General features: G+C 35.7%; 1 pseudogene across 1 annotated transcript; it reads right to left on the reverse strand.

Annotated features, from left to right (window-relative positions):
• Positions 1 to 24,868: 24,868 nt before the first annotated feature.
• Positions 24,869 to 27,300, reverse strand: LOC308513741 (phosphatidylinositol-3-phosphate phosphatase MTMR7-like; annotated as a pseudogene). Its single transcript has 2 exons — positions 27,117 to 27,300; positions 24,869 to 26,642 (listed from the first exon to the last, which is right to left on the reverse strand). The product of its transcript is annotated as a phosphatidylinositol-3-phosphate phosphatase MTMR7-like (transcript).
• Positions 27,301 to 27,999: the final 699 nt, after the last annotated feature.

Here is a 27,999-nt window from a genome sequence, read left to right on the forward strand (position 1 = left end):
ACCTTACTCTTATGTGATCTTATGTTGTTTGTGTCAGATAGAATAACTCCCTTGAGTATTTCCTGCAATGTGGGTTTCTGGGGATAAAATCCCTCAATTTCTGTATGTCTGGGAACATCTTTACTTCTCCAACATATTTAAAGGCTAATTTTTCTGAATATATTATTCATGATTGGTAATTTCTCTTTAAATATTTGGTTCCACTCACTTCTGGCTTGTAGAGTTTCTGCTAAGAAGTCAGATGAAATTCTGATGAAGTCCTAATATATGGTGATGGGAGAAGATTTGACATTGGGTGGTGGGGAAACTGTGCAGTATTCAGATTTTGTAACATAGAAATCCACACCTGAAACCTATGTAATCATATTAACCAATGTCACCCCAATAAAGTTAATAAAAAATAAAAAACCCTAAATATTGGCTAAACATGTACAAAACACCCTCTACAAAGATTATTTAATACATTTGAATTTTGTATGTTTTATACTTGAATGTGATGCTTTTGTTCAAATATGTATCTTGTGTGGAATGTATAATCAGAAAATCTGAAGAATTAATGTGTTGCAAGAAGCTTCTCTTTAAAATGTAAACCTGTGGCTTGTCAGATTTTCACTCTTAAAAGTTCATGCTTCTTGTTTTGTGTTTTAAATGGGTAGAAAAATTAAGTGTGATAAAAATTATGTTCCTAAGTTTTACTTATAGTTCTTATAGTTATAGGGTCATGCATTCTCAAAATTGGAACATTCAAACTTTTCTAAATCTATGTATCATCAAAATAAGTTTCATGCATTTTAGGTAATACTGCAAAGTTGTTTTTCCAGCAAAATTTTATTGTGGAATACATATTATGCTCATGTTTTCAAGCACATCAAAACATACTTGGAATTTGCAAACTTGACTTGGGGTGGTAAACACACAATACACTATATAGATGATGTATACATTATAGTATTGTCTACCTGAAACCTATATAATTTTACTAACCAGTGACACCCCAATAAATTTAATATATAAATAAATAAATAAGAAAAAGAAAAATATTGAGACATTTTAATATATTAAGAAATCTATAAATTATGAATTTCCATGAAAAATTTGGGGACTGAATTCTCAATTTAATGTGAGATACCATTTAATACAATGTCTTCCTCTATTCATTAATCATGCCAAATTTAATATAAAGGCAAAAGCTATAAATTGGCAGTCATTTGAAGCTTTTAAGTACTCAATATGACCATTTCAAGCTATAGTCAATGACAATGAACAGTTGTCATGAATCCATGTCAATGAACAGCTGAAAATTTCCAAGTTACAATTCATGACAATGAACAATTTTAGTAAAAGATAATAAATAGTAAAGATTATATCTATATTATAAGGAGGTTTAATTATTTTTAATAAATTTTATATTAGTTGCTTCAGCTGAAAGGAGTAGTGAAAGAGGAAATGTCTCAATATCATAAAGACATAATGTTTAGCATTAGTAACTTCAAAAATGCGAGTCATTCATTTTATTATTTCTGACTGATATATGATTAAATCAATGCCAATTATTTTTCAAATGGCATTTAATTATAGAGCATAATAATTATTCATCTCTATTTTCTGCAGTACATTGGTACTTAATTTTGCTTAGTTGAAAGTAAGAAACAAGTCAACAAAATAAAGAAGGAGATCTATTAACAATGTACTTGGAAGATATTAGTATATTTTGGATGGCTAGAAGAACATACAGTATATTTTTATTAAAAATTGCCTGTTATCGCCCTAGCTGGTGTGGCTTAGTTGGTTGAAGTGTCTTCCCAGGCATTGAAGGATCAGGGGTTCAGTTCCCAGTCAGGGCACATATCCAGGTATTGGGTTCACTTCCTAGTCTGGACCTGTATGGGAGACAACCAATTGATTTTTTTTTCTCTCACATCAATGTTTCTCTCTCTCTTTCTCTCTTGCTCCTCACCTCCTTTACTCTCTCTCTAAAATCAATAAAAACATATCCTTGAGTGAGGATTTAAATAAATAAATAAATAAATAAATAAATAAATAAATAAATAAATATTACCTGTTGCCTCACTGTCATGGGGCATGTATCTTTCCTAGCCCCTCCCCCTTCTCAGATTTCATGCAACAGTGTCTTCTGTGGGTACATGTATTTTTCTCAGTAGCAGAATTCATATTCTCATCAGAATTTTTACAAATAGAAGGAATATTTCTAAATTGATTTACAGGGGCTGACTGTTAGAGTTGCAGAAGGAGGAACACACGGAGGCCAAAGGGGTAAGGAGTTACAATTTTATTGTTCCATCTGCTAGCAGAAACGGCCAAAACGGCATCAGCAAGGCAGAGTAAGGAGTGGGGGATATTTATGTCTCGTAAAGGTCAGTCAGAGTAACTGGTGGGACCAGGAGCAGGTGGCGGCCAGGCATAGGCCGTCACTGTTTACTCTCAGAGGTTCTCAACCTGTGGGTCGTGATCCCTTTGGCTGTCGAACGGCCCTTTCACAGGGGTCACCTAAGACCATCCTGCATATCAGATATTTACATTACGATTCATAACAGTAGCAACATTACAGTTATGAAGTAGCAACGAAAATAATTTTATGGTTGGGTCACACCATGAGGAACTGCATTTAAAGGACCAGAAGGTTGAGAACCACTGGTTTACTGGAAGCTGAAGGGCGTTAATCATGAAACCTACAATGAGAATAACAGGAAAATTGTCAGAAGGGACAAGGGCCTCCAGCAGAGCATAATGGAGTACAAGAAATTCAACAGTCTCTGTGGTTATGTAACGTAATAAACTTTTACAGTATTATATGTTTTAGGGTTAGAGGGATACATCATTTTAGATCTTGATTTAGGTTTGGGATTGAGGAGAGGTAAAATTGAGGAGTTTTGGGTTGAGAAGAACAATTAAAGAGCTGTGCATTACAAATTTGTAAAAATTATATGCAAAAATATACATTTTAATATACTGTTCCTTGTATGTATCTCTATAGTTTGTCATGAATTTTCTCATCACAGGCCATTACCTCTTTCTTTGGCATGAAATTGAATACAGGATGTCAGACCAATTTGGGGGAGGAAGTTCTAAACTTTGGGAACATCTAATATAAACTTCCTAATTAACATTTCAGAATGTAAGATAAACTTAAATTCCCAACAACAACAAAACTAGAGACAAAATAGAAGTCAAAATAAAACAAAAACAGAAGTCAATCTTCTGTTTTCAGGTTTGCCTTTTCACATCACTGTCTTACCTTACCTGGAAAAATAACAGAAATCACCCTAGGAACCAGCATCACCAATGGTTCCTATAATAAGTGCTAAACCAGGGACCTATTTTATAATATATCTGAAGTAATATTAAAACAAAACCGGCACCAGGCAAAATCACAAGCTAAAATCAGTCCTTGAAGGTTTTATTTATTTATTTTTATTTACTATTTTTAATATATGAGAACATTATGTTAGCATTATGTTTCTTGATTTGGTGAAATTCAAAATGTCACAATTATAATTTATATTAGGTCCTCCTGCATAATCTCCATTCCAAAAATTCTTGTGTAAAATAAACACCTGTAAAAAAATTGTTTTATTAGCTTTCCTCAGAAAGTAATTTCTTTCATTTTTCCATTTACCTTATATTGAATTTATTAGGGTGACACTGATTAACAAAATTATATAGGTTTCACATGCCCAATTCTACAACACATCATCTGTATACTGTATTGTGTGTTCATCACCCCAAGTCAAGCTTCTGTCCATCACCATTTATACCTCTTATGCTCCCCTCTACTCTTTGCTCTGCAAAAACTTTTTAGTTTGCTATAGTCCCATTTGTTTATTTTTTTTTTGTTTCCATTGCCCAAGGAGATATATCAGAAAAATGCTGTTACAATAATTGTCACAGATTTTACTGCCTATGTTTTCTTCTAGGAATTCTATAGTTTCAAGTCTGACATTTAAGTCTTTAATCCATTTTGAGTTTACTCTTGTGTATGGTGTATAAAGGTGGGTCTAGTTTCATTTTTTGCATTAATCTGACCAATTTTTTTTTACCACCATTTATTGAATAGACAACTTTGACCCCATTGTATGTTTTTGCCTTCTTTGTCAAATATTAATAAACTATTAAGAAATGCATTTATATGTTTTAATTTATCTTGCCAGGATATTTTTCCACTGCTCATTATCTTCTCCCAACAACCACATTAGATATCTTGAACAGCTGACCAGAGTGTTACTGCTTGGGTAAAATCTCCAGTAATTTAAGCCTCATAGTCATTCCACAACATGATTGTAAAATCATGGCTCAGGATGTTTCATATTTTTACAGCCTTAAGTGTATCGACCTACAGTATACTTTTGAGGAAGTAATATGGACTAGAAAACCTGTGTATATACTGCTGAAAGGTCTCTTTGATGGTGACTGGCAGTGGAAAGGAGATGCAATAAAACTATTTATTAAAATCAGGAAAAATATATGGATGGATTTTGACTATGAGCCATTGAGTTGGTATAAAAAATGTTCCTACAGAACAATAAAAGTTTTTAAATCTGAAGCATTAGTTTTTAAATAGGCATATATGTTTATTATTAATAATAATAATAATAATAATAATAATAATAATAAAATACCATTTACTGAGTTTTTACTATTTACCAGATACTCTTGGCCACTGTGAGTATATAACATTGATTCTAACAATATATGTTTACTTGATATATTTATCAAGGACACTGGAACAAAAATATAAATCATTTCTAAAGTGAAAGCATTATTTTGCTTGTAACTTCCAAAACAGATCTTCAGAAAAGAAGGTGTTCTTCAACAAAAAATACTTAAGTGAAAAGTTGAGGGAGAAAAAGGGTGGGAGAGAAATAAACAGATTGTAGATGGAAAGTTGAAAATGTGCAAATGACTGGTTGCACACAACAAATATACAAATTATTCAAAATGCTATTAAAAATAAGGAGATAGGAAGGAGAGCTAGGCTTGGACAGGGAGGAGGACCTTATGCAGCTTTCTGCCAGGTACTGATAATGACTCTGGGTTTATTAAGAAGAATATAGAACTGGAAGGATCCAAGGAAGCTCACAGAATCAAGGGAAAGCTGGATGCATCTGTCCTACAAAATGGGCACAACCCAAAGAAGAGAATAAACACTCACACAATTGGGCTTGCTTGCTCAGAACACCTCCATTGGCTGTTGGTAACAGTGCCGTTGCCACAAAAGACTTCATACCCCTCACTGGGCACTTGCATTGCTACTGATCTTCAATGCCCTGACCACCTTGAATAACTTTCAATTGCTATGAATCTCTGAGTCATTTCCTCTAGTTACATATCCTGCATAGGAGCTTCTATTTGGTCTATCAATCTTGGTTCACACAGATATGTCTCAGCTCCCAGCAGTTCTGGTCATTTACCTTCTAAAGGAGGATACAAGGATCTTTTTTTTTCCCACCAAAACTCATGCAGTGGAGGCATCTTACATTGGGAACGGTATTAGGTCCTATATAGCAACTTAGTAGAAGAACAATTCTAAAATAATGGCTTAAATTTTTAATAGAGGCAGTCCTCACTTTGCAAAATTCCGATATGCTCATATTTCAGTTACCAAGCTTTAGTTTAATCACAACAGTTCCCCAAACAAGCTGTTCAAATTTCCATTGGCCCTGTTAGATTAATTAATCAAGGTTGCCATTAGACTGATATGCCATGGTGTCCTATATAAGCAAACCAAAATCTAACTCTATAAATGCCTCGGAGTTATAAAATCAAAATGTTAAGGACAACCAGCCACAAACAGCCAACTAGGTTTTAAGCTACAGCCAATCAAATAATTTCCTTTCTTTGCTTTTGCCTCTCTATATAAGCCTTTCCCTGGCTCTTAGCCACTTCCAGTTTGGCGCTGCCTGATTGGAATCAATCTTTACTCCAATCAACTCTTAAATTTTTTAATGTGCCCCAATTGGTCTTTTAACGCCTCATTAACTATGAATAAATACATAAAGTAAAAGCTTTGTTATGAATTCCTCAGCCCACAAATTACTATGTAAATAACAAAGGAACATTAGAATCTGTGACCAATTATGTAACTTCTTTCAAATTCTGGCAGCAATGGGTCACTCTGCATCTGTTAGTAGGTTCATAATAGATTCATGCACAGACAGGAAGCATCAAGTCTTGCTGCTTCCTTGCCTCCTAGTGATAAATGCACATATAGTTTTACACAAATGAATAATTATAAGAAAGCATTGGCCAACAAACTTAAAAGTGCAGCAAAGGAACAAAAACTGTTAATGCTGAGAGTGAAACGTAAGTGCACTTACAGCAGAGATAGGTGACTGAGGGAATATTGCACTTACGCGCTTTAAGAAACGATGCAGCCTGGCCAGCGTGGCTCAGTGATTGAGGATCCACCTATGAACCAGGAGATCATGGTTTAGTTCCAGGTCAGGGCACATGCCAGGGTTGCAGGCTCAATCCTCAGTGTGGGGTGTGCAGAAGGCAGCCAATCAATGATTCTCTCCCATCACTGATGTTTCTGTCTCTCTCCATCTCCTTTCCTCGCTGAAAAATCAATAAAAATACTTGCGTCCTACTGAGGACTGAAAGGTCCCGAGTTCTATTCTGGTCAAGAGCACATGCTTGAGTTACAGGCTTGATCCCCAGTAGGAGGCGTGCAAGAGGCAGTCAGTCAATGATTCTCTTTCATCATTGATGTTTCTATCTCTCGCTCCCTCTCCTTTCCCTTCTGAAATCAATAAAAATATATTAAAAAAAACTTAAAAAAAGAAAGAAACTATGCAGCCAGAGGATATCCATGAAGATAAATTTATCAATATAAATAAATAAAGTGGTTGTGACAAAAAAAAAAAGTGTCCTGAGGGAGTGATGCTTACCAAAAATTGACATTGTAAAACATCTCATAGATATTCACAGCATTGAAAGAGCATAGAATAAAAGACTGGAAGCTGATCCAAATTTAGGAACATGCCAATTTGCCTTGGAATAGAAAAGATGCCAGCCAGTTTCACAAATTATAAGAATATATGACAGGAAGACAAGCTGTGTTTAAACTATTTTGATACATTTTCTACAAAGAAAATAAAACAATTTCATTCTCAAAATTTTAATGTTTTAAATATAGTGGATTACATAAATACTAGTTTTGACTTTTTTGATGCCTTTATACATTTATAACCAACAGTAAAATAGTTTTATAATATTTTTGCAAAAATTTTAAAGAGTTACAGAATAGCTATAATTTTTCCATTGGCTATTAAGATTGTTTTGTTTGGTTCCAGCTTGCAAGGTCATGTTTACAGTGCAAAGCGGACACTGCCTTTAATTTTTACCACAATGCTTTAAAAATACCCCGTTATCCCTAATTACTTTAGTCTGTGTTTCCAGAAAGGGGAGGGCGTTCTTTTACCTATCTGATGGTACAATTATCCAAATCAGCAAATTGCTATTCTTAGTAGTATTTTCTGATCTAAAAGACCTTATTTAATTTTGTCAATTACCTGAAATTGTCCTTTATATCAAAAGGAAAATTTTTTTCTGACCTGGTTTCTAGTCAAGGATCAAAAGTTGCATCTAATTGTGGAGTATCTTTAAGGGTATAAATTTGGAACTGTTCTAATTTATTTTTTCTTTTATTACCTTGAAATTTTGAAGGATATTAAATATTTATTTGGAGGTTGTCTAATATTTCCTCATGATCAGATGTGGTTTATGTAGTTTGGCAGGAATATATCAGAAGAAACATTGCTCCTGAGAGTGCATCATACCAGGAAGCCCTTGATAGGGATTTGTTCCTTTGCATGGTTCTGGGACCCACCCATGAAACCTGTTTAAAAAACTGCTGTGAATACAAAATGATGATGTTTCTAATTCATCATTCTCTTTGCATTTATTAATTGGCATTCTAGAATATGAAAGAGCTTTTACTTCCTCCTGTTTTATTTGTATATTTGCTTGTTTCTACTAGTGTGGACTCATGAATTCTTATTTAATTCATGGATTATAAACCATTGTCATTGTTTATTCATTTTTTTGCCAAAATCACTCTAGAAATAGATAGTAGAAACTATTTCAAGCTAACTCTTAACACAACCTATGCCCTTTTAACATGGTCCAATAATCCTTTGAATATATCCTTATTTTTGTCACAAATTTTTTACAGACCGATCTTGTATTCTCGACCCCAGAACTAAGAAACTGCCCTTCATGCGTGTATGGATGTGTTTTGTTGTGCACAACTGAGGAAGTATGTAAGTACTTTATTTGTTCCCCTTATTTCACGCATAAAAGCTACATACCATAGATATTTAGTTGCATTTTATTATTTAACTAGATATTATAATTATATGTATATATGTATATATGTATATATATATATATATACATATATACATATATATATATATCTCATTGCGATGATGATAGGTAGATGGTAGCTAGATAGATGATAGATGATAGATAGGTAGATAGATAGATAGATAGATAGATAGATAGATAGATAGATAGCACTTGATCCTAGTGCTACATGGGATATCTCCCTAGGTCACTTTAAACTCTAGCTGGGTGAGTATTAATGGTGGAATGATCAAAGTTTTAATCTGTAGCCTGTCTCACTGTATACTCAATGCTCAAATTTGCATTCAACTTGTTTTAATCCCTTGAACTTTTCCACTTCTTGATGGTCTTTCTATGTCTTGAATTTCCAGTCAAGGCAAGGTCATCTAAGTGATTAAGTTACTAATTTAATGTTGTGATTCCACATTTATGAATGCTCTCTCATCTTGTATTTCTTTTTTTTTAATTTTTATGTGTCTTGATTGAAGTGATTATTTCTATTAAGGACATGCAGTTCAGCACATTAATTGAAATCTCATGAGATCCAAAATTTTCCAATTGGTCTTGTTTCATACAAATTGTGTTTTAAGGATGCTACCTTTTTTGTAACCACCATTATATCCAACTATGGTTTTCACTTGGTTAATAACATAATTTTGTACTAGAAGAAAGGTATTTTGGCAACAACAGGCGGACCTCAGAGATCACATCATTAAATTTTAAATAGATAAAAAGATGTTAGCAGTAGCTATTTATTGCTCTCCAGAAAAAACAAATGATGGAGAGAAACAGCCCAGGCAATAATTTTGGCAGTGAGCACAAAAAACATTAGGAATTTTCCTCCCAATTGTTGTGGTTGAACTCTGTATTTAAGAATAACGTAGCCAATAATTTCAGTTTAATTATCTTAAGAAATAATGTGTGAACTCAGTGTGCTAGTATGCTCACAGCACACCTTTTAAAACAACTATATAGATCTTGGAGGAAAGTTATTTTCTAGTAATGAAAAATGTAAAAGTAATTATATATAAAGGAAATCAGTAGTATATTAATGATAAATACCAACACACATACCTAAATGTCTTCTTTCTTTAATAGGATAACTAATGCAGGAAATATGAAAACTATGAATATCAAATAGATATTCATTCTTCTTTTGCATCATTTTTCTTTTATCTTAACATGATATTATAAACTGAAGATATTGAATTGAGTTATAAATTCAACAAATATTGATTGCATGCCTTTTAGATGTCAGACACTTTGTTAGGCACTAAAATAAAGAGAGAAAAAAAATTACTACTTAAGCAACCATAACTTTGGTTCCATTTCTCCAATTTTTAATATTTACACACAATATTTAATTAAACCACATATATGTTTTTGGTTTCTTTTTTGTTGTTGCTGTTCTATTTTTCTATTGATTTCTTTATATCCCCACAATGGTAATTTCTCTACAAACCAATATTCTAAAATTTCCCACTTTTAAAATTGTGCTTCGCATATGCTGATGTTTCCACTAATTTAATTGCATTTTATTTTCTCTTCTTGTTTAATAAAAACAGTCTATATTCATTTTCATACAATCTATACTAATAATCCTATATAATAAAAGGGTAATATGCATATTGACCCTAACAGCAGAACGACTGGGAATGATTGGTCACTATGACACACCCTGACCACCAGGGGGCAGACGCTCAATGCAGGAGCTACCCCCTGGTGGTCAGTGCACTCCCACAGGGGGAGCTCTGCTCAGCCACAAGCCAGGCTGATGGTTGTCAGCACAGCAGTTGTGGCGGGAGCCTCTCCCGCCTCCTCAGCAGTGCTAAGGATGTCCAACTGCAGCTTAGACCTGCTCCCAGCTGTCAAATGGACATCCCCCAAGGGCTCCCGGGCTGCCAGAGGAATGTCTGACTGCCAGCTTAGGCCCAGTCCCCCGGGGAGCAGGCCTAAGCCAGCAGGTGGACATCCCCTGAGCAGTCCCAGACTGCGAGAGAGCACAGACCGGGCTGAGGGACCCCCCTGAGTGCACAAATTTTTGTGCAACGGGCCTCTAGTAGAGTAATATGCAAATTGTCCAGGACACCATCACAGTAACAGTAACGACCAAACAGTAGGTTGCTTGGGGTGACAAGGCCAGCAGGGGGTTTAGTGAGGGATGAGCAAACAACTGAACAGCAGGCTGTGTGGGGCGACCAGGCCAGCAGGGGAGGTTAGTGAGGGACAACCAAACAACTGAACAGCAGGCTGCGTTGGGCAATCAGGCCAGCAGGGTGGGCAGTTGGGGGCAACCAGGCCTGCAGGGGAGGATAGTTGGGGGTGACCAGGCCTGCAGGGGAGGGCAGTTGGGGGCGATCGGGCTGGCAGTGGAGCAGTTAAACTTCAATCAGTCCAGCAGGGAAGCGGTTAGGGGGCCATCAGGCTTACAGGCAGAAGTGGTTAGGGGCAATCAGGCAGGCAGGCAGGTGAGTGGTTAGGAGCCAGCCCAGATTGTGAGAGGGATGTCTGACCAGCAGTCAGACATCCCTTAAGGGTTCCCAGATTGGCGAGGGTGCAGGCCGGGCTTAGGGACACCCCCAAACCCGTGCATGAATTTCATGCAGTTGGCCTCTAGTCCTATATAATACAAGGCTAATATATAAATTGATGGAAAAAAGAACAATCAGCTGCTACGGTGCACACTAACCACCAGGGGGCACTGGAATGTGATATGATGCTTACTTTGCTATACTTTCAATTCTTTTTAACTAATTTTATTATTAAGTAAATGAGAAACCATTCTTAGTTAAAAATTCTTTTAAAAGCTTTCTCATCTTCAAAATTTTGTTTGCATATGACTTTCTTCTTGCTTCCTTTCTGCTTTCTCTTTATCGGGAGTAGTAAAGACTAGACATCATTCATTTACCTTAGAAAAGCATTCAATAATAATATATACCTTCAATGTAGAAGTTGACTCTATAGCAGCCTAAAGCTGTTCTTACAATATTTTAACATTTTGATTTTGATATTTAAAAATTCCTGAGAGTATATGTTTTATAAAAATACAAGTCTTAAATCTAAATGTATCCACCTAAATAATATCAAAAACATCCATGTTATCTTCAAATTTTATAGAAAAATAAAAATACATAATATATCAGCAATTAAAATATTGTTAAGGGCAGCAGAATCAATTTTAATATATTGAATTTATGATATGAGGGTTTACAAATAAAGATGACCACTTACTAAATTTAATGACCAAAACAAATAAGGCCATATTTCAAGGTAAGAAATTTGGCTTAGATACATTGAGTAATTAACTTATTCACTTATTCAAAAATATTTGAGTGCCTGAACCAAGCAGATCTGTCCTGATATTGACAAGAGATATCCAGAAATGAATCTCTGTCCAGAAAGAATTAAGAGACTTCTAATAAACCTGACTTATTTAATCAAGCCATAACTATTGACTTGATTATAACACTTTAAAATAATTCTAAGTATATTCCTGTTTGTACCTCACCTTATGTTAATTAATGCTTGTGTTTCTTAAATCCTCTTTCCAGGCAAAATTCAAAAGGATTGCCTACATATACCATGCCCACCATCTCACCATTTATTTTTATCTTTTCCATTTTTGTCTCTCCATTAATCTGTAGTTCTTAAGGTCACTATTAATCTTTTTATTTATAATGCAATAGGCCTCTTAAGTCCTAGTTTTACTCGATTCCTATATTGATCATGAGCTCCTATTCATGTTATACTCACTTGATTTACTCAACTCTACTGTAAAGAGAAAAATAAACCTCAAAATTTAATAACAACTCTTGGTATTCTTATAGGCTGCAGTATGTAAGAAAAAACAACAATAGTAATGTTAAGTAGGGCTTAGGGTGCAGATTCTTCTGTGGGCCCTTGTCCTGTGAAGTTGAAGAATAAATTTGTGGACTAAAAGGCTTCTTTAAGAAAAATGTGAAAGTTTATTGGAAGTGTATACAAACCCTCCCTGGGGAAGGGTTCCTCAAATGGAAAAAGCCTGCTCTCTCTCTCTCTCTCTCTCTCTCTCTCTCTCTCTCTCTCTCTCTCATGGGAAAAAAAAAATCTGTCTCATTTCCCTTTGTCTCCAGATTATATATACTGTAGTTCTTTGTCTGCAAATGACCTTTCCTAATTGGACACTTCCTTAATTTAGGACCCCCATGCTTTCCTCATTGGTCATTGAGCTCCATAGCATCAGGTTCAAAGTTCAAAGCCCACATGGTGCCCCCATCTTTCTCTCCCCCTTATCTGGCAACATTCTTCTATCCTCTGTGAAAATATGTTTCCCTCTTCCCAGTATTTTGTGGCTTTTCTCTATTCTCTGTAAAAGTAAAATAAACATTTTGGCATTTTCGGGCTATTTCTGCCCTTACATATGCATTCCTTACATATGCCTTCCTCTCCCATGGACCCCCACCCCTTTATCTCCTGACTGCTTGTCTCATTGATGACTAGAGTGGTGAGCCTAAGTGTTTTCCTGAGGTTGCGTCTCCCAGTGCTGAAGAATGAGCTCCACAGACTAGAAGATTTAGGAAAAAGTGTGTAAAATTTATTACAAGCAGATTCAGACTCCCCACAAGGGGAGGGGTACACAATAATGGGCTGCTGTTAAAGCCTTGTAGTCTAGGAGTATGTATTAGCTACAAGCCTGCTCTTTGTCTACCTGTGTCCTCACCTGATTGATCCCTTAGTTATTATTATTTTTTTTTTTGCCCAGAGATGGACTTAAACTTTCTGTTTCTATGTGTTTGTATACCTTGTGACTGTAGGCTCTCCCTTGTTTTGCCATACCTCCTGCTTTGAGTCCAGAAACATTTTATGATTTCTACTTGGTTGGTTTTTGTGATTAGGCTGCTCAAACTGCCATGTCTGCCTCTGCTTATGTTCCACATGCTTTTGTTTTCCACTGGACCCTTGCCCTATCTGCCTGAGTTTCAAGTGCAACTTCTCACTGTCTCTAAAATTCCTTTCAGCACTAATTAGCCATAGCTAAAGATAACACACTGATTTGTTAGCACTTCAAAATTAGGGACAATCTAAGTCCTGCTCCAAAAACTCTGTTGAGATTAGAAAAGAATGTGTGTCATAATATACAGGTAATACTAGTAAAGATAAAACCTTCTGAAACTCAACAGGAGTAGGAAGGTAGACACAATAGTTGTAAGGTGGTAAATTTTAAAAAGATATTTGAACTTTATGGTAACTTACATTACATTTGTTTTATTGTTGACACTATTACAGATGTCTCCACCTCCTCCTTTGCCCACCTCCACCCAGCACCCTCCCTCTTTCCCTCATGCTATCACCACACTGTTCTCTATGTCTATATGCTCTTTGCTTAATGCTTTTCCCTTCTTTCATTCATTCTCTCTCTCCTCCAGCCTTCTGCAGCTGTAAGTCTATACCATGTACCTATGCCTCTGCTCCTATTTTTTTTTTTTGTTTATTTTGTTCATTAGATTCCACATATAAGTGAGATCATATGGTATTTGATTTTCTCTCACTGGTTTATTTCACTTAGCATAATAATCTTCAGGTCCATTCAAGCTGCCTCAAAAAGTAAGATTTACTTCTTTTTTATGGCTGTATACTATTCCATTATGTAATGTACCAGCTATTTTTTATACACTTATATATTGATGGGCACTTATGCTGTTTCTAGATTTTGGCTATTATAAATAACAGTATTATGAACAAAGGATGGATACATTCTTTTGAATTGATGTTTCTGGATTCTTAGGATATATTCCCAAAATTAGATCGCTGGGTCAAAAGGCAGCTCCTGTTTAAATTTTTTTAGGAAACTCCATACTGTTTTCCACAGTGACTGTACCAGTCTGCATTCTCATCAAGAGTGCACAAGTGTTCCCTTTTCTCTACATCTTTGTGAACACTTGCTGTTAGTTGATTTATTGATGATAGCCATTGTGACAGATGTGAGGTGATATCTCATTGTGTTTTTCATTTGTGTTTCTCTGATGATTAGTTACCTTGAGCATCTTTTAATCAGTCTATTGGCTGCCTGTATGTCCTCTTTACAAAAGTATATATTCAGGTCCTTTGCTCACATTTTAATTGGATTGTTTGGTGTTTTGTTTTGTTTTGGTTTGGTTTTTTTGGTGTTGAGTTTTATAAGTTCTTTATAAATTTTGGATATTTGAACCTTATCAAGTGTATTGGCGAATATGTTCTCAGTGGGCTGCCTTTTCATTTGCTGATGATTTCTTTTGCTGTGCAAAAATGTTTTAGTTTGATGTAGTCCCATTTGTTTACTTTTTTCTTTCGTTTCCCTTGTCCAGGGAGCTATAGCAGAAAAGAAAATATTGCTATGAGACATGGCTAAGATTTTACGGGCTATGCTCTGTTCCAGGATTTTTATGAGTTTGAGTCTAACATTTAAGTCTTGAATCCATTTTGAGTTTATTCTTGTATTTGGTGTAAGAAAGTTGTCTAGTTTCATTTTTTTGCATGTACCTGTCCGTTTACCCAACACCACTTACTGAAGGGACTGCCTATATTCCATTATTTTTTGTCAAATATTAATTAACCATAATGGAGTGGGTCAATATTTGGGCTCTCTGTTCTGTAACATTGATCTATATGCCTGCTCTTATTCTGGTACCAGGCTGTTTTGATTACAATGGCCTTGTAGTATAATTTTATATCAGATATTGTGATGACTCCAACTTTGTTCTTCATTCTTAAGATTGCTGAGGCTATTCTGGGTGTTTTTTGGTTCCATATAAATTTTTGAAATATTTGCTCTAGATCTGTGAAATATACCATGAAAGAGGTTCCAATACATGTCACAGTGATGTCCAGTAAATTCAAAAAATTTTTGTTGAAGATTTTAACTTTTATAATAGATGACATATACTTATGCCAGGAATATAAAATGTTTTCCTCCTCAACTACAACTATACTGGTTTACTCCTTTACATATGACTGCATTTCCTTCATTATTTCCTTCGTATTTTCTACTGAAAATTAGAGAACACCACTGATATCTATATCATAAAAACTTATTAAATCAATTAATGTATCTCCTGACTGCAATGTATCGAAGGTAGGTGAAGTCAAATTGTATCTTGCTTGAGCTATTGTAATAGTCTCCTTCCTGTTTTAAGTTTAGCTTTTCTCTCCAATTAAACATTATCCATTGAGTATGTCTCATAAAAATATAACTTGGAGCTTGTTATTTTCTTTATCACACTTGGAAAACATAACTAACTTATATTATGGAATGTGAGATTTTGCATCATTTGGCCTACAGCTTCCTCTTTAATTCATCTTATTCAACTTTTCCTTTACCCAATATACTCCAGGCACTCCAGCAATATTTAGTTTCTAAAAAAGAGTGCACTTTTCCTCAACCTGGAATACTGTTTACCTTCATTTTCCATATATATTTAATCAACACTAAGGGTGCTTCAGTTTACATAAACTAAAATTATTTTTTGCTCCTAACATTACAGTACATATACCTTTCTTCACTGAAAAGTCAGCATGCCAGTGTTTATTATTATTAGGGTAATAATCACTACCATAAGTATAACCATCTGGATTGCTTTTTAAAAGTGTTATACTAACACACACACACATACACACACACAAAACAAAAAACAAGCCGAAACCGGTTTGGCTCAGTGGATAGAGCGTCGGCCTGCGGACTGAAGGGTCCCAGGTTCGATTCTGGTCAAGGGCATGTACCTGGGTTGCGGTCATATCCCCAGTAGGAGATGTGCAGGAGGCAGCTGATCGATGCTTCTCTCTCATCGATGTTTCTAACTCTCTCTCTCCCTTCCTCTCTGTAAAAAATCAATGAAATATATTTTAAAACAAACAAACAAAAAAAAACTACGCAAAAGTTTTGTACTATATTGAAGTCGTTAACTTCACAAGATTTAGTTGTTTATATTTTAGTTCCTTTAAACAAGATTTAGCTGTTTCATATTTTAGCTCCTTTAATTTTCTTGATATTCTTTAGTGATATTATTGAGACCATGCTAAATTACTGTTATGACTAATGGAGAGATTCTAACAGGAATAAAATGCTATATTTTTAAAATCACCAAATACATATATGTCTTAGAGTGTGTGCATATATGCTATCGTGTTGCCACTCATAATTTTTAGATGAAAACCTACACAAAACTTGACAAAAAAAGACAATTGAATTTTAAGATTAAATTGAAAAAAATATATAATGAAGAATTACGGATGTGTTTATATATAAACTTGTAACTGAACCTTTTATCAATTAATTTTTTTATAATTACTTTATTTTTACCTAATTATTACCTTAATTTACTCTATTTGAATATAAATTAAAGTCAACCTAACATTCTTAAGAGAACATACACTTTATTTTGAAAAAACTTTTTATTTATTTTAGAATATTGCAAACTTAGAGAATTATCACAAGAACACACACGTATATATCCATCATATAATTTTTGCATACATTCTCTATCACATGATTTTTTCTTTGTTTTTTAATTTAAATTGGTAGCTGAATTTTAAGTCAGTGACTTTAATAGTGACTTAAGCTTAAGAGTTATCAATTGCCAAACTGAATCAAATATATGTATTTGGACAGTAGAGAAAAAAAAATTAGTTTATCCTGAGCAAAAAAAAATGATTTTAATGGCTCCCAACCTTTTAACATTAGAAACAAAATACTTTACATGCTGTCAAAAAAGATAAAAACAAAAGCAACATCTTTTGAGAGGATCGGCTTTTTCCCCCCCAGTCTCCGTTCCATACTATTTAAAAATATACGCAACACCTACATTACTCAGCCTCTAGGCATTTAAAGACAAGAAATGGATATGGCATATGAAATGGAAGGAGAAAGAGGAGAGAGTCTATTTGTGTCTGCAACACAAGAAAAAGGATAGGAATAAAGTTGGAAAGGTTACCTTTAAAAAAGTTTTTTATGCTTTTTCTGACTTTGCATAGGTATATTTCGAAACGCTCAGCTTAGAGGGCAAGGGCGAACACTACTGATTTTATCCAATGGGAAAGAGAAAGTCATTTTAGGTTGCTGTGGAACTCACAGAACATAAACAGATATTGCCAATTGCTCATAGAAACTCATTATTGTCACTGTAGGTTGGCAAGAGTTATTTATCAGTAAGATAGTAAAGTATAAATACTTAGGATATTGAAGCAAAGAGGCTTTCATTTCTTATATTTTATTGATTTTTTACAGAGAGGAAGGGAGAGGGATAGAGAGTTAGAAACATCAATGAGAGAGAAACATGGATTCAGCTGCCTCCTGCACACTCTCTACTGGGGATGTGCCCGCAACCAAGGTTCATGCCCTTGACCGGGATCCAACCTGGGACCCTTCAGTCTGCAGGCCAAAGGTCTATCCACTGAGCCGAACCGGTTAGGGCACAGAGGTTTTTAAATGGCTTGCCCTTTATGCAGCGTGTAAGAACAGTTATTTCACAGCTGGGACTAAGGACAATTCTCTGCTTATCTCCAGGTATTCCTGGAGGGCTGGCATTGACCCATGGCTAAGATAAGGATGAGATTTGCTAATTAGTGATTAATATTGCACTGTTAAAAGTTTGAGAACAGCCCTCCCCCCGGGCCAGAGTTTAGATGAATGGTTTGTCCCTGGTTCAACCACTTACAGAGCTGGGCTTTATAGTCTCCTGACCAATGGGCTAAAAAATATACCTCAATGAACTCATGTCTGAGCTCCCTGAAACAGGTATGTGGCAGATACCTTGATGGTTGATAATTCGAAGATGAACTGAGTACCCTTGACTGAAAAAGAATACTGGCTTCTGTGCCTACAAATACTAAGGCATCTCCATGACTGTTTGCACTTGCTTTTTCCTCTTGTGCCTTGTCGTTGATATTTAGTAAAACTTTGTATGAGCATAAATCCGAATTCTTGTGATTCCTTTCAATTAACCAATGTCGTGTAATCAATAGAAGCAGTGAATCATGAGAAGACATAGAAATAAAACATTGTCCTTCCACTTAATATACATATTTTATCAATTATGTTGGGAAAATTAACTTAATTTAAAAATTAGTTTAATATTGAAACATGATAGATATACTTTTATAAGAATGGTGATCGATATGTATTAGTTGAGATAAAAATGATAGAATACCTAAAATAAGTAAATCATATAATTATATTATAAAGAAATGTATGAATAAATAATACATATTAAAATGTATTATCCATTTTCCTCTTGAATTATAAGTTTAATAGAATAAATTCAACAAAATTTGTTCGGAAAATAGACTTAATTTGGCTTTTACAAATGAAATTTAAAAATATGTGTTAAGTTAAAAGTTAAGAGCAAAATATATTTTTGAAATATTTATCTCTATAACAACTGTACTAATTAAAAGAATAATTTTATTACTTTTAATGGCTTGATAATGGAACAACTTGGACTTAAGTTTTTGGGAACAGTATTTTTTTTACATAAATAGTGAGACATTTTATTGAGTGGCTAAAAATGATAACATATCTAGAAAACAGTTTATTAGCCTACTAAATCTTAATATTATAACATTAAATTATCCAAATAATTGATTTAATTAGACATCTGTATCTACAGAACAAAGACCCACTATCTTTTACCAACTATTTAAACATTAATTAAAATATTTTTCTAAAACTTATTTCTTTTCACACAAAACATTATAGTGAGTTAATCATAATTCTTCTATATATTTACAGAGATAAATTAACATTGCATGGGGCATATCTGTAGTAAAAACTAAGTAATTATAATATGTCATGTCCTTCTGATGGTATAAAAATATCTATAGAGAAATAAATATGTAAAAAGTAAGTGAATCAAAGAATGAATAAAAATTTCTAGAAACGGCTTTATTATTTGCCAGGACATATAAAGCTTTGGTTTAACAATTAGTTTTGATAGCAGTTTTAAATAAAACAGCTTCAAAATGTTGAAAACAGAGCTGCAATAAAAAATTGAAAAGAATGCCAATCAAAACAGCGAATCTGGTTGTTAACATAGAAATTCCTAAACAACTATGTTTTTTTTGTTTGTTTGTTTATATTTGTTTTATTTTTCAGCGAAACCATCAGAATCATTTTTTCAAGCTCAATACTGCTCTTTGCACCGGGGACCAAAGTGCTCCAAACAAGACTGGCATATAGAATACTTTCTTATAAGAAAGTTATATAACTGTTCAGTTTCTTTATTCAACTCATTTAATTTGTGATTCCTAGTATTTGTGCATTTTTTTCCTGTAATAACAGCCATCAGTTATCCACTTAATATAAAATTCGACCTTGAAATCATGTCTAACTCAATGTAATTGAAAATAATTCTCTGCCTATTGGAAATTTCAGCCCAGACAACAATTTCTTCCTATGAAGAGGAATGCAATTCCCTCAGGCTGAAGCCCTGAGAAGCCTGAGGCTTAAATAGAATGGATATTTTTTTTCCTCCTCTTTGTATTGTTTCTTGCTAAAATAGCATTCTTGTCAAAGCTATCTAAATGTGTAGATCCAAAGACAGGCAAGAAGGCTTCAGCTTGATACATCAGCTCTAGTCCCAGTTCCTCTCTTGGTATGTTTGGCTCAGAGGTATCAAAGCTAACTTGCCTTTTGTTGGTATAAACAGGAACAAAGAAATGTGAGGCTTATTGAAAATATAAAAGACTACAAAAATTATGTACATATGTGAAAAGTTTTCTGTCTGCTATTGCCAGAATTCTAGAATTAATTATCCATTTTCATGAATTTGAAATCTATAAACAAAGGGAAGGGAAAACTTTGCATATCACTTATCACACACAAAATAATGAGGCCTTATTAACATTATGACATCTAGTGGTGGAAGAGCATTGTCACAAAAGCTTTGTTAAAAGTGTAGTCTAAATTAATCTGACCCTATCTTGGTTTAACATGCGTGGCCTATTCTGTTTCTGCTTCAAGGGAGTCCTGCGTACATTAAAATATTTAGTGTAGGCCACCAGTGCTTCTCAAAGGGTTATCTGTGGATGGTTTGCGTCACAATAACCAGGGTGCCTGTTTAAAATGCAAATTTAAACCTTCATTGTAAAGGCCAGAAATATCCATGTTTAAAAGGTCCACGGATAATTCAAATATGTATAAATGCTTGAAAACTATATAAATAGGAGAATTACAGAGCACAGAGTATAGCAGTGGGCATAGCAGTATACTACATGTCTGTATAGAACCCAAATACAGTTCTTACTTTCACTCTGAATATCATTTAGCTCGTTTGTGTATGTGTGGGTAGGTATATATTTTTTCATTCATAATCAAGGAAAATAAAGATGATATTTATTCTTATCCTCAAGGATCACACACTCATGTAGGAGTAGAAGGATAAACAGTTAAATTATAATATTTATGTAAACAGTAGATCAACAAAGGAAGGGTGACAAGATCTAGGTGTAACATGACAAAAATTCACTCTGAATGCTATATTTGAACTAATTTTTGATGACTGATCAGGAGTTTGTGAGATGATGGTACATATCAGGAAGAAAACAACAGGTAGAAGAGAGAGCAGAAACCTGTCAGCAGGCACTGAGCATCAACTGAATAATACATTTTGAAAATGAACAGAATGTGGTTTGTAAGAGATATGAAGTGAAAAAAAAAGGGATAAAGCTGCACACTGAAGTATGGTTGGGTTTTTCTGCACTACTCTCAATTCCTCTTACCTGGTAAATTTTTGTAAAAAGCTAAAGAAATCCTTTATTGGTATATATAGATAAAAAGTGATAGATAGATATTTAGATAAATTGATAGACAGGTGATTGATAAATGGTGTGAGTTGAAATCTCAAATACTTAGTTTTGCCCTCAACACTTTTCTTTGGAAAATCACTGTTATTTATATTGGAAGGTGGCTGGATCTAAAATTTATAGCAAAATTAGTATTAGATGTGCATAAATTACTTATTTTATTAATTAAGCCAATTTTTGTTTTTAAAAACAGCTTTATTGAGGCTTAATTGATATACAAAAACTGCACATGTTTAATTTATACAATTTAATGATTTTGGAGACATGCATTCTCTATTGAAATCATCACCACAATCAAGGCAATACACATACTTGTCACCTCAAAAAGTTTTCTCCTGCCGCATTTGATTTTTTCCCCTCTTTTTGTGACAACAACACTTTATATAAGAGGATGTGAAGCAAAAGGAACTCTCGTGCACTGGTGGTGGAAATGCAGATTGGTGCAGTCACTGTGGAGAATAGTATGGCGTTTCCTCAAAAAAATTAAAAATGGAACTCCCATTTTACCCAGTGATCCCACTTCTAGGAATTTATCCCAAGAAACCAGAAAGACCAATCAGAAAGAACATCTGTACCCCTATGTTCATAATAACACAATTTACAATAGCTAAGATTTGGAAACAACCTAAATGCCCATCAGCAGATGAGTGGATTAAAAAGCTGTGAGACATATACACAATGGAATACTACACTGCTGTAATAAAGAAGGAACTTTTTACCATTCGCAACAGCATGGATGGACCCGGAGAGCATTATGCTAAGTGAAATAAGCCAGTCAGAGAAAGATAAATATCATATGATCTCATTCATTTGTGGATTATAATGAATATCATAAACTGAGGAACAAAAATAGATACAGGGACAGAGAAGCATTGAACAGATTGTCAAACTTCAGTGGGAAGGCAGGGGAGGATTGGGGGAGGGATGTAAGAGATCAACCAAAGGACTTGTATGCATGCATATAAGCATAACCAATGGACACAGACACTAGGGGGGTGAGGGCATGTGTCGGAGGGTGGGAGTGGCCTGGGGGAGGTCAATGGGGGAAAAGGGAGACTTATGTACTACTATATGTAATACTTTAAACAATAAAGAAAATAGATAAAATACTGTGGCAGGCAACATCACCTGCCTAGGAAACAACCTCAGCTGATTCAGTTCTGGGCTGAGAAATACTGACCAAATTTGCAATCCTATTCAAACATATTTCAGTGAATTTAATTAGGATACTTATGAGCATAGTTTCAGTAGTTGTTAATTTTATCAGAAAAGACCAGCAATCAATTCATGCATCCTTGTTTTCTTTTCTATTTTACTCTCATTAATATCTAATCATTCTCTTTTAATAATTCCCAAGGTAGGCACTGTATACTAAAAATAAAATGGTTTTGAAGGTAACAATACATGATTTCTTGTATTTATACTTACGTATATCCTTTATGATTTAATTCATTTTAAGAAATGTTCATTGAATATCAAGCATTGACCTTGACACGTAAGACAACGAACTAAGAAAAGCTGATTCTCATAGAAAAAAGAAAAGGTCTAGAGAGAAAACAGAAAAATATATAAATGAGCCATTGATAAGTGCTATGGAGAAAAGTAGGATAAGGAAGATACAGAAGGTGGGGGACACTGTGTTAACATGTGAGGTCAGAAAAGCCTCTCTTATAAGGCGACAGTGATGTGAACTTGAAGACATTGAAGGAGCATGCGAGGCTCTTATCAGAGTAAAAGATTTTCAGGCAGAAGTTACAAGGCAAACTCTTAGAGATGAAAGCCACCCTAAAAAGGCTGATGAGTCAAAAAGAGGCCAATGTAATGAGGGCAGAAAAAGTGAAAGGACAGTGGGCATTAGAGAGATTGCATGGCTATCCAGAGGCTGCGTGATACAGGACATAACAGGTACCTGGCTTATTTTTCATCCCAATAGTGAGAGCTTTTGAGTCCAGATGTGATACTCTGTATCTTACTTTTAAAAATATGGGGAGCCCTAGCTGGTTTGGCTCAGTGGATAGAGCATCGGCCTGCGAACTGAAGGGTCCTGGGTTGGATTCTGGTTAAGGGCACATGCCCAGGTTGCGGGCTCAATCCTCAGTGGGGGATCGGGAGATCGGCAGGAGGCAGCTGATCAATGAGTCTCTCTTATCATTGATGTTTTGATCTCTCTCTCCCTCTCCCTTCCTCTCTGAAATCAATAAACTATATATATATAAAAATAAAAATATGGGGAACGAAAAGGGGACATCTGTAATGCTTCCAACAATAAAGATAAATTCTTAAAAATAACAGTTCCATTGTGTAAAGTATAATTATTAAACCTCAGCTAGGTTCTTGATATGCCTAGAATTCATTAACATATTTCTGTATTCCACTTATTATCTTATTCTCCTTGAAAATTCTTCGACACTCCTTCTTCTCTCCTCCACCCTCCAGCACCTTCTTTATCATATTATTCAGAGTAATAATTTCATTCACTATCATATTTAAGCATTGGGACCTTCTGAGGATAATTTGGGCACACACGTACCCCCACACATTTACTTACCTCTGTGATCATAAATTCTGCCTGCTTTTCTGTTATTCTGTATTAATGGTCCAAACTAACAAAAGCCAGACCTCCCAGCAGTGTTCTAATGATGCCCTCACTTTTGGTTTACTCAAAAATGTTGCTTCATTAAATTCTTTCTTCTTTCTCTGGCATCAGTATTTTCTCTCTTCATTGGATAATTCTCATCATCATGCAATATGAGGAAATTTCCCTCATCCTTAAAAAAATGTATAACAGTTTTGATTCCACTTCTATTTAAAGTCACACTCTTAAATCTCTGCTTTTCTTCATTGTAAAGCTGAAAGAAATAGTCTCACTGACAACCTTATATTTATTTCCCCCCCAGTTTAGCTTTGAACCCATTCCAAACAAGGGAATTCATCCCACTAATAAATGATGGGGGCTTGGTATAGCAGTAGAGGTCATGAATATTGTCAGATTCTTTATGTAGATCAAAGGTAAAAATGATAAAATTGGGATTTTAACAATGCGAAGAGTCAAGAAGGCCAGATGCTGCTAAAACTCAAGCCTTACCTCTTCAGTGCTCTCCAAGGACTTTGCACTCCCAGTATCTTCATTTCCCCCCTGAAGCCTTTATCTGAAGAACAGTTACAGAACCTGAAAGCAGTCCTCATTCAATTGAAAAATTCAAAATATATCACCTAAGGAAATGTTAAAGTGATCATTAAACTTGAAAGATAAACTTCAGCAATTACAAAGATCCTCAGTTAAAAAATATGTCTATTAACTGAAAAAGGTATGTCCTAATGTCTCCTGTTATTAGAAATGTTTATAACACAGGCAGGAAGGAAGATAACATCAAATGTTTTAGAAAGCATAATGCCAGAGAGTGAAATAGGTTGGAAAGTTGAAGAAGAAAACAGGTGTGTGGGAACAAAACTTTCATAGCATGAATGTAGAATGATTTTCAAAATGGGATAAATTCATATATAATATTTAAATAAAATAAATGGCTATTTCCTCTTCTTCAACATCTAAAGAAACAAAGAGTTGGACTTTTCTCCCTTTTTCATTGTTATAATGTATAATTCTCAATGCCATGTGCCATTTCTTGAGTTATTTCTTTTGTTAAATTGCAATGTTCCCTTATTTTGGAAAGTGTTTCATACATGCCCTTTATTCTGGAACTCCTGAGGGACGCTTTAGGCCATGAGAAACACAGCTTGTCAGAATCGCCGTCTTTACCACTGTCTCTGCTGGGTGCACATCTCCACCACTCGGAGATGGACAGCTTAAGTCCTACCCCCCAGACTCCGGACCACTGTTGGCTGAAGGTCTGGATCTGAGCTTGTCAAATTGTCCTGGGTTAGTATCAGAGTGGAGTCTTTTTCTCCTTGTGAAGGGCTCCTGGGTGGAAATCATTTCATGTTCCCTCTGTAGTCCTGAGGAGTGGTGGCTGTGCTATTGTCTGAGGTAGAAAACCCTGAGTGTTTGCTGGTTCACTTGGCTTACTCTTCACTTTAGTGCGATTTCACTGGATTTTTTTGGATTTTTGCAGCCTTTCTTCTATGGCCTCTAGTTCTTCCTCCAGCTGCTGGGTTTCCTCCTTTCCTGCCATGAAGGGTCTGTGACTGACTGTCAGGGCTGCAGTCGCTTCTCAAAGAGGTTATACATGCCACTCCTGAACTCGTACATGAAGTCACATGGTGTTGTGGGGAGCAGAAGGGTTCCCTGTGTCTGACTGTAAAGAGAGGTTCATGTAGTCAGCCAATTCTTCCACAGGTGAGTCCAGAAAGAATATGTTCTTTCTGGAATTTTGAGTTCTCACCTCTCCTTTTGCCTGCTACATAGGAAGTTCTCAGATTGGCAGGATAAATGTGATATTGCATGTGAATCAGAAACGATTCATCGAATTCAAACACACAGGGAAACTGTTCCTTTAACTTCCAGACACACTCAATGAATAGTCAATAACTGGAGGGATTTCTTTTGGATCACCATCTGGATTGCCATATCTGTGACTAGACTTACGACCAAAGGAAAACCAGTCTTTTTCAATTAATAGCACGAAGCCCTTCAGAGTCTGGTCGTGCTGATCCACAGCTGCACAGACCTGTTGCCTCCATCCGAACAGTGAACAAGCACACTCACCTCTTCCTCTGTACACCTTGGCAATGGATATTCCTGCATCCATGGCGGCCTCACTGTGCTCATCGGGGGAGATTTAAGTTCGCACAGTTCAAGCATTTTCTGCACACTGCTCCTCATGACATTGATGTTCCCTATCCTGATAAATTGGAACTTGATGTTGGAATAATTGTCTACATTCTGGTAGCCCTTCCCTTCAGGATGGTTTGCCATGGAGTTACGTTTCAGCTGAGTGTCAATGACGCAAAGGAAGTCACTTCCTAGACTGGCTTTTCTGGTAGCCTGGAGTATCTGCTTGTCTCTCAGGCTCAGGGCATTGAAGCTGGACAGGGGCTGGCTGCTCCTGCAGATGGAGAGGTGCTTACCTTTATAGTAGTCAAAAAGGGCAGGGAATCACTGTGGTCTGCTCCAGAATATGTAACTCCCCACTATTGTCCTGTGGCCAACCTGGGAACCTACAGTGTGGTGGGGTAAGAATCACAAACTGGAGTCTCTATTCGTATTATTGAGCAGCCAATAATCATTAGGGAAGCCCATGTGCTTGTATTGTTCAGTGAGATTGAGAAGCATCCATCCTTGTTCTCCTTCTTCTTTCTCCAGCTTGGGGTTGAATGAAAAGGAATATAACTCCTTATGCTTGGCCTTGCAAAGTGTATGAGAGAGATGCATGCATCATGGCAATCTCTCTCCTACTGTTTGATGAGTTGTAACAGGTGAAAGTTATGGCAAGAAAAAAAATACAGGACACCCAGTACAGTTGTTGACTGTTTTAATGGTGGAAATCTGGCTGTGAAGAATCCATGCTTCCTTTTTTGTTTTGTTTTGTTTTTAAATCTTTATCGTGGAAATATCGCTTAGGTCAGTGATGATGAACCTTTTGAGCTCGGCGTGTCAGCAGTTTGAAAAACCCTAACTTAACTCTGGTGCCGTGTCACATATAGAAATTTTTTGATATTTGCAACCATAATAAAACAAAGACTTATATTTTTGATATTTATTTTATATATTTAAATGCCATTTAACAAGGAAAAATCAACCCAAAAAATGAGTTCGCGTGTCACCTCTGACACGCTTGTCATAGGTTCGCTATCACTGGCGTAGGTCCTCCTTTTGCCCTCATTAACCTCTTAACCTCTTCTAGCCCTTTCCCTTCCTCCCCCCCGCTCCCGTGGCCCTCACCACCCCATTGTCCATGTCATAGAAATATGAACAAACTGTTGAACTTCAGAGGGAAGGCAGGGGAGGATGGGTGGGAAGAGATCAACCAATCAACTACCTTTCTTTTCTTGGGTCTGCTGCATTTTCCACAAATAAACATGAGTAGTCGTCAAATGCAAAGTACCTAGGGCTGCTTTTTTTAGAAGATTTGATCTGTCAAGTGGCCACTTTCGACATTGGGTGTGCAGAGGCGCTCCATGGAGGGCCCACATCTGCAAGGTCCCGGGAGGACACGGCCTCATGCACTTACCTGCAGCTACAGTGTGCAGCTCTTACTGGAGTCGGTTTACAAATACCCCCAATCCCCTCCTTTATAAGTGTGATAACTCTAGAACTTATTTTCTATTCTATTTTACAGGTTCCTCTGCAGAGATAGTTCCAACTGCTGAAATCTGGCTTTCAAACTCATGTTTTATTTGCCGCCTTTCTTTAGACTGTCTTACTTTCTTGCACTTTGCCAATGATTGATAGACATCGCAAATACATTCTTGTTCTAAAATCCTTGTCTCAGGGTCTGCTTACGGAAAAACACAAAGCTGTATGATATTCTTAGGTTTCAAGCTCGGGAGAGAGTAACCTGGAAAGAGAGAAGTATCCTCAAAATTAAGTTTACTGCCATGAACAGAATTAAAACAAATAAAATGTTACAGAAACATTTATTCATGTCTTGGCAGCTGAAGGGTATATATTGTACAAATTCTTTCTACATTTTAAGCATATGGTTAACATCAAAAGGGGGTAAGGATTGGATCCTGAGGGAGTCTCCACGTAAGGCCCTGGGAATGGAGGGGGTGGAGGATTATTTGAATTTCTATGATAGGTATGACAAGAATATCTCTGATATGTTCAGTGTAGAAGCAGTCAACGTACTGCACACTGCTACAGCCAGAGCGAGATATATGAAGCACCATGACATTAAAGTCAGAGAAGACTGGGGAAAG

The sequence above is a fragment of the Myotis nattereri genome, assembly GCF_964212035.1.
Source record: "Myotis nattereri genome assembly, chromosome: 2".
NCBI lineage: Eukaryota > Metazoa > Chordata > Mammalia > Chiroptera > Vespertilionidae > Myotis > Myotis nattereri.